Below are 6926 nucleotides of genomic sequence, written 5' to 3' on the forward strand. Positions count from 1 at the left end.
CACATCCTAGATCTGAATGAATGAAATATTCTTATTAAATACTTTGTTCTTTACATAGTTGAATGTGCTGACAACAAAATCACACAAAAATTATCAATGGAAATCAAATTTATCAACCCATGGGGGTCTGGATTTGGAGTCACCCTCAAAATTAAAGTGGAAAAACACACTACAGGCTGATCCAACTTTGATGTAATGTCCTTAAAACAAGTCAAAATGAGGCTCAGTAGTGTGTGTGGCCTCCACGTGCCTGTATGACCTCCCTACAACCCACACAAGTGGCTCAGGTAGTGCAGCTCATCCAGGATGGCACATCAATGCGAGCTGTGGCAAGAAGGTTTGCTGTGTCTGTCAGCGTAATGTCCAGAGCATGGAGGCGCTACCAGGAGACAGGCCAGTACATCAGGAGACGTGGAGGAGGCCGTAGGAGGGCAACAACCCAGCAGCAGGACCGCTACCTCCGCCTTTGTGCAAGGAGGAACAGGAGGAGCACTGCCAGAGCTCTGCAAAATGACCTCCAGCAAGCCACAAATGTGCATGTGTCTACTCAAACGATCAGAAACAGACTCCATGAGGGTGGTATGAGGGCCCGACATCCACAGGTGGGGGTTGTGCTTACAGCCCAACACCGTGGAGGACGTTTGGCATTTGCCAGAGAACACCAAGATTGGCAAATTCGCCACTGGCGCCCTGTGCTCTTCACAGATGAAAGCAGGTTCTCACTGAGCACATGTGACAGACGTGATAGAGTCTGGAGACGCCAAGGAGAACGTTCTGCTGTCTGGAGACGCCAAGGAGAATGTTCTGCTGCCTGCAACATCCTCCAGCATGACCGATTTGGCAGTGGGTCAGTAATGGTGTGGGGTGGCATTTCTTTGGGGGGCCGCACAGCCCTCCATGTGCTTGCCAGAGGTAGCCTGACTGCCATTAGGTACCGAGATGAGATCCTCAGACCCCTTGTGAGACCATATGCTGGTGCGGTTGGCCCTGGGTTCCTCCTAATGCAAGACAATGCTAGACCTCGTGTGGCTGGAGTGTGTCAGCAGTTCCTGCAAGACGAAGGCATTGATGCTATGGACTGGCCCGCCCATTCCCCAGACCTGAATCCAATTGAGCACATCTGGGACATCATGTCTCGCTCCATCCACCAATGCCACGTTGCACCACAGACTGTCCAGGAGTCAGTGGCGTGCGGTGAGGTCAGTGGCTGGTGAGGCACTACAGCCATAATGTCCGCCGCATCCTGCCGATGACCCCTACCGCCGTCGAGCCAATGCCCGCTACTGCCTCTGAGCCGATGCCCGCTGCCACCGCCAATGGCTTACAAACTCGCCCACCATCAACTGACCCGGGCCTCCTCCACTAATTTGCATCTCAGTCCGATGCCGCCAATGCCTTCTGCCTGCCTGCTCATCATACTTGTTGTATATTGTACATTTTTATAGAAAAATAAATAAAAATTTGTGTTTGGGAGTGGAAGGAGGACATGAATGCAATTTTGTGGTCCAGGGCTTCCATTAACTTAAAGGAGAAGGGTCTGAATGGGTTACAAAAATGTTTAAAAAAAAATGCGTGAGGTCCCCCCTCCTAAGTATAACCAGCCTCGGGCTCTTTGAGCCGGTCCTGGTTGTTTAAATACTGGGAAAAAAATTGGACAGGGGTTCCCCGTATTTTGATAACCAGCACCGGGCTCTTAGTCCGGTCCTGGTTCCAAAAATACGGGGGACAAAAGATGTAGGGGTCCCCCGTATTTTTGAAACCAGCACCGGGCTCCACTAGCCAGGGACATAATGCCACAGCCGGGGAGACACATTTATGTAGGTCCCTGCGGCCGTGGCATTACCCCTCCAACTAGTCACCACTGGCCGGGGTTCCCTGGAGGAGTGGGGACCCCTTAAATCAAGGTGTCACCCCCCCTTCCAGGCACCCAAGGGCCAGGGGTGAAGCGAGAGGCTGTCCCCAGCACCCCTGGGCGGTGGGTGCCAGGCTGATAGCCATGTGTGTAAAAAAAAGAATATTGTTTTTTGTTGTGGAACTACAAGGCCCAGCAAGCCTCCCCCGCTTGCTGGTACTTGGAGAACCTCAAGTACCAACATGCGGGGAAATAACGGGCCTGCAGGTACCTGTAGTTCTACAACAAAAAAAATACCCAAATAAAAACACAACTCTCACACCGTGAAAGTAAAAAATTATTAACACACACTTACACACTCACACATACTTACCTACATCCCACGCCGGTCACGTCCACTTGTCCAGTAGAATCCAATAGGGGTACCTGTAAAAATGAGAGACAGATTACTTACCTACATCCCACGCCGGTCACGTCCACTTGTCCAGTAGAATCCAATAGGGTAGGGGTACCTGTAAAAATGAACATTGGCCCTCATTCCGAGTTGTTCGCTCGTTCTTTTTCATCGCATCGCAGTGAAAATCCGCTTAGTACGCATGCGCAAAGTTCGCACTGCGACTGCGCCAAGTAACTTTACTATGAAGAAAGTATTTTTACTCACGGCTTTTTCTTCGCTCCGGCGATCGTAATGTGATTGACAGGAAATGGGTGTTACTGGGCGGAAACACGGCGTTTCAGGGGCGTGTGGCTGAAAACGCTACCGTTTCCGGAAAAAACGCAGGAGTGGCCGGAGAAACGGTGGGAGTGCCTGGGCGAACGCTGGGTGTGTTTGTGACGTCAACCAGGAACGACAAGCACTGAACTGATCGCACAGGCAGAGTAAGTCTGGAGCTACTCTGAAACTGCTAAGTAGTTAGTAATCGCAATATTGCGAATACATCGGTCGCAATTTTAAGAAGCTAAGATTCACTCCCAGTAGGCGGCGGCTTAGCGTGTGTAACTCTGCTAAATTCGCCTTGCGACCGATCAACTCGGAATGAGGGCCATTATACTTACAAACAGAGAGAGAGAGAGAGAGGGTGGGATGTACTAAACAGTAATATAGCAGTAAAACCTGTTACCGGCCCGATGTCTTTTCCCCGTATGTTCTATTAATCCTCAGCCTACTGCGCTGTCAGTTGCTTCTGCATCTCCTGTTACACGTGACTTCTTCGGCACGGTACCTGCTCTCATAGGTAGCCTATTATTCCACCACGGGTACTGTATGTACGAACGTACAGGACCCATCACCTCCAGGCATACTGTATGTGCCATTGTTTAATGATCAGAGGTGATGGCTCCTGTACGTTCGTACATACGGTGCCCGCGGTGGGTGGACCAATAGGCTACCTATGAGAGCAGGTATAGTGCAAAAGTCACGTGTAAGAGGTGCAAGTGACAGCGTGGCAGGCTGGGGGTTAATGAAATACGGGGAAAAGATATTGGGCTGGTAAGACACACACACAGGTTAACACAGCAATAAAGCAGCATTTTTGCACCTTGCAATAGATGCAGCAAGTGGCAGTTCTCCATGACGGCTGCCAGCTCCTCTTCTTAGGTGACCCAGGCCGCAGCAGCAGGAAAAAGCAGCGAAGGGATGTGCAGCTTGAAAAAATGTGTACACACACAAATCCCCCCTCCCCCCACCCTTCTCCCCTCGTACCTGCTTAAAGACTGCTGAGAGACTCACACTGCCGGAGGAGAGGGAGAATAGCTCCGGACAGCGGGAGGGCGCAGGAGCGGGAGAGCCGCTCGGGTCACACAGCGGGGGGACGGAGGAGGTCGGGGGAGAGCCGCATACACTCCAGGGCCACGGCTATCTCCAGCGACACTCACCGCCAGGACCCGCCGCATCCAGCGCCGCATGTGTGTGATTGGACAGCGGATCCAGTACTGGATCCGCTGTCCAATCACAGCTGCCTCGCTGACATGGGGGTGGTGTCCCTGTCAGCGAGGCACTTGTAGAGGTGCCGCTTTCCCTATCTTTTTGAATGGGCTTTAACAGCCCAGTGCTAGGCTCCGCCCCCCCCGCTCTGTCCCCGTTCCCATTATGTTTGGGAGGCACTGCTATCAGTGCCTCCCACACGCATTTAAACTAGAAAAATTATTAGAATTACATAAAGAAGATACTTACCAAGTAAATGAACAAAAACACAAACACAATAACATTCAAATAACTATTGTCTGTGCAGAATTGTTTGCAGCAAATGTTTACTATTTACAATGCCCTGGTGGCTGCACTAAGGCCTGCTTCCACTCGGTCAAGCTCCCTTGATAATATTTGGAGATTATCTCTCTCTGAAGTTGTTGTGGAACAAAAAAATGCATATTAAGTACACAAGTAATTTTAATAGCCTTTCAGGGCCGGTTCTTGCCCTTTTGGCGGCCCGGGCGAGAAATAGGGGCGTGGCTTCATACATGGGGCGTGGTCAGTTACGCCCCCTGTACAGTAGAGTAGCGCCGCTGAAAAATAAAAAAATTAATAAAAATGAATACTTACTATCCCCGCTCCCGACCGCTGCAGACCTCCGCCGGCGCCGCTTCTCTCCTCGGATCTGGCATAGACAGACACTAGAGGTCAATTATGACCCCTAGCGTCTGTGTCAGTCCCACAATGCTTTGTGGTGCGCGATGACATCATCACGCACCGCACAGCAAAGGTCCTCTCCACGAAGGCAAACTAGACGCTACGCGTCTAGTTCCCTTCACAGCGGGGAACCAGCGGACCCAGCGGGGGACACAGCGGGCAGCGGGGGACACAGTAGCGGATCTTGCCATGGTGCGGCGCCCTCCGGAAGGCGGCGCCCCGGGCAAAAGTCCTGCTTGCCCGTGGCAAGATTTCTACTGTAGCCTTTACAAACATATACCTACTGACACATACCTAATGATGGGCTCATGACCTCAGCAGAAGACAAGATGTCAGAGGTAGAAGCCTTATAAAGTATTGCTGCCAGATATGTTGCACTAGGTAGAGGAGGAAATTCCTCATCACTTGAGTCCAGATGCCAAACTAAGGATGGGGTAGGTGGTGTTGGTGGTCTGGTTTTAGTGCTTGAGGTGGTGCTCCTCTTCCTCCTCCTCCTCAGTAACCTGGCCCATGTGAGCTTAGTGGTGCTCCTCTTCCTCCTCCTCAGTCACCTGGCCCACGTGAGTTTGGTGGTGCTCCTCCTCCCCAGTCACCTGGCCCATGTGAGCTTGGTGGTGCTCCTCTTCCTCCTCCTTCTCCTCCTCAGTCACCTGGCCCACGTGAGTTTGGTGGTGATATTCCTTCTTCTCCTCTTCCTCCTCCTCAGTCACCTGGCCCATGTGAGCTTGGTGGTGGTGCTCCTCTTCCTCCTCCTCAGTCACCTGGCCCACGTGAGCTTAGTGGTGCTCCTCTTCTTCCTCCCCAGTCACCTGGCCCATGTGAGCTTGGTGGTGCTCCTCTTCCTCCTCCTCAGTCACCTGGCCCACCTGAGCTTGGTGGTGCTCCTCTTCCTCCTCCTCAGTCACCTGGCCCATGTGAGCTTAGTGGTGCTCCTCTTACCTCCTCCTCAGTCACCTGGCCCACGTGAGTTTGGTGGTGATCCTCCTCTTCCTCCTCCTCAGTCACCTGGGCCATGTGAGTGTGGTGGTGCTCCTCCTCCTCAGTCACCTGGCACATGTGAGCTTGGTGGTGCTCCTCTTCCTCCTCCTTCTCCTCAGTCACCTGGCCCACATGAGTTTGGTGGTGATATTCCTTCTACTCTTCCTCCTCAGTCACCTGGCCCATGTGAGCTTGGTGGTGCTCCTCTTCCTCCTCCTCAGTCACCTGGCCCACGTGAGCTTGGTGGTGCTCCTCTTCCTCCTCCTCAGTCACCTGGCCCATGTGAGCTTAGTGGTGCTCCTCTTACCTCCTCCTCAGTCACCTGGCACACGTGAGTTTGGTGGTGATCCTCCTCTTCCTCCTCCTCAGTCACCTGGGCCATGTGAGCGTGGTGGTGCTCCTCCTCCTCAGTCACCTGGCACATGTGAGCTTGGTGGTGCTCCTCTTCCTCCTCCTTCTCCTCAGTCACCTGGCCCACGTGAGTTTGGTGGTGATATTCCTTCTACTCTTCCTCCTCCTCAGTCACCTGGCCCATGTGAGCTTGGTGGTGCTCCTCTTCCTCCTCCTCAGTCACCTGGGCCATGTGAGTGTGGTGGTGCTCCTCCTCCTCAGTCACCTGGCACATGTGAGCTTGGTGGTGCTCCTCTTCCTCCTCCTTCTCCTCAGTCACCTGGCCCACATGAGTTTGGTGGTGATATTCCTTCTACTCTTCCTCCTCCTCCTCAGTCACCTGGCCCATGTGAGCTTGGTGGTGCTCCTCTTCCTCCTCCTCAGTCACCTGGCCCACGTGAGCTTGGTGGTGTTCCTCTTCCTCCTCCTCAGTCACCTGGCCCATGTGAGCTTAGTGGTGCTCCTCTTACCTCCTCCTCAGTCACCTGGCACACGTGAGTTTGGTGGTGATCCTCCTCTTCCTCCTCCTCAGTCACCTGGGCCATGTGAGCGTGGTGGTGCTCCTCCTCCTCAGTCACCTGGCACATGTGAGCTTGGTGGTGCTTCTCTTCCTCCTCCTTCTCCTCAGTCACCTGGCCCACGTGAGTTTGGTGGTGATATTCCTTCTACTCTTCCTCCTCCTCAGTCACCTGGCCCATGTGAGCTTGGTGGTGCTCCTCTTCCTCCTCCTCAGTCACCTGGCCCACGTGAGCTTAATGTTGCTCTTCTTCCTCCTCCTCAGTCACCTGGCCCACGTGAGCTTAGTGTTGCTCCTCTTCCTCCTCTTTCTCCTCCTCAGTCACCTGGCCCACGTGAGTTTGGTGGTGCTCCTCTTCCTCCTCAGTCACCTGGTCCACATGAGGTTGGTGGTGCTCCTCTTCCTCCTCCTCAGTCACCTGGCCCACATGAGGTTGGTGGTGCTCCTATTCCTCCTCCTCAGTCACCTGGCCCACGTTAGTTTGGTGGTCTTTCTCCTCCTCTTCCTCCTCCTCCTCAGTCACCTGGCCCACGTGAATTTGGTGGTGATCCTTCTCCTCCTCT

The sequence above is a fragment of the Pseudophryne corroboree genome, chromosome 6 (genome assembly GCF_028390025.1).
Source record: "Pseudophryne corroboree isolate aPseCor3 chromosome 6, aPseCor3.hap2, whole genome shotgun sequence".
Taxonomy (NCBI): Eukaryota; Metazoa; Chordata; class Amphibia; order Anura; family Myobatrachidae; genus Pseudophryne; species Pseudophryne corroboree.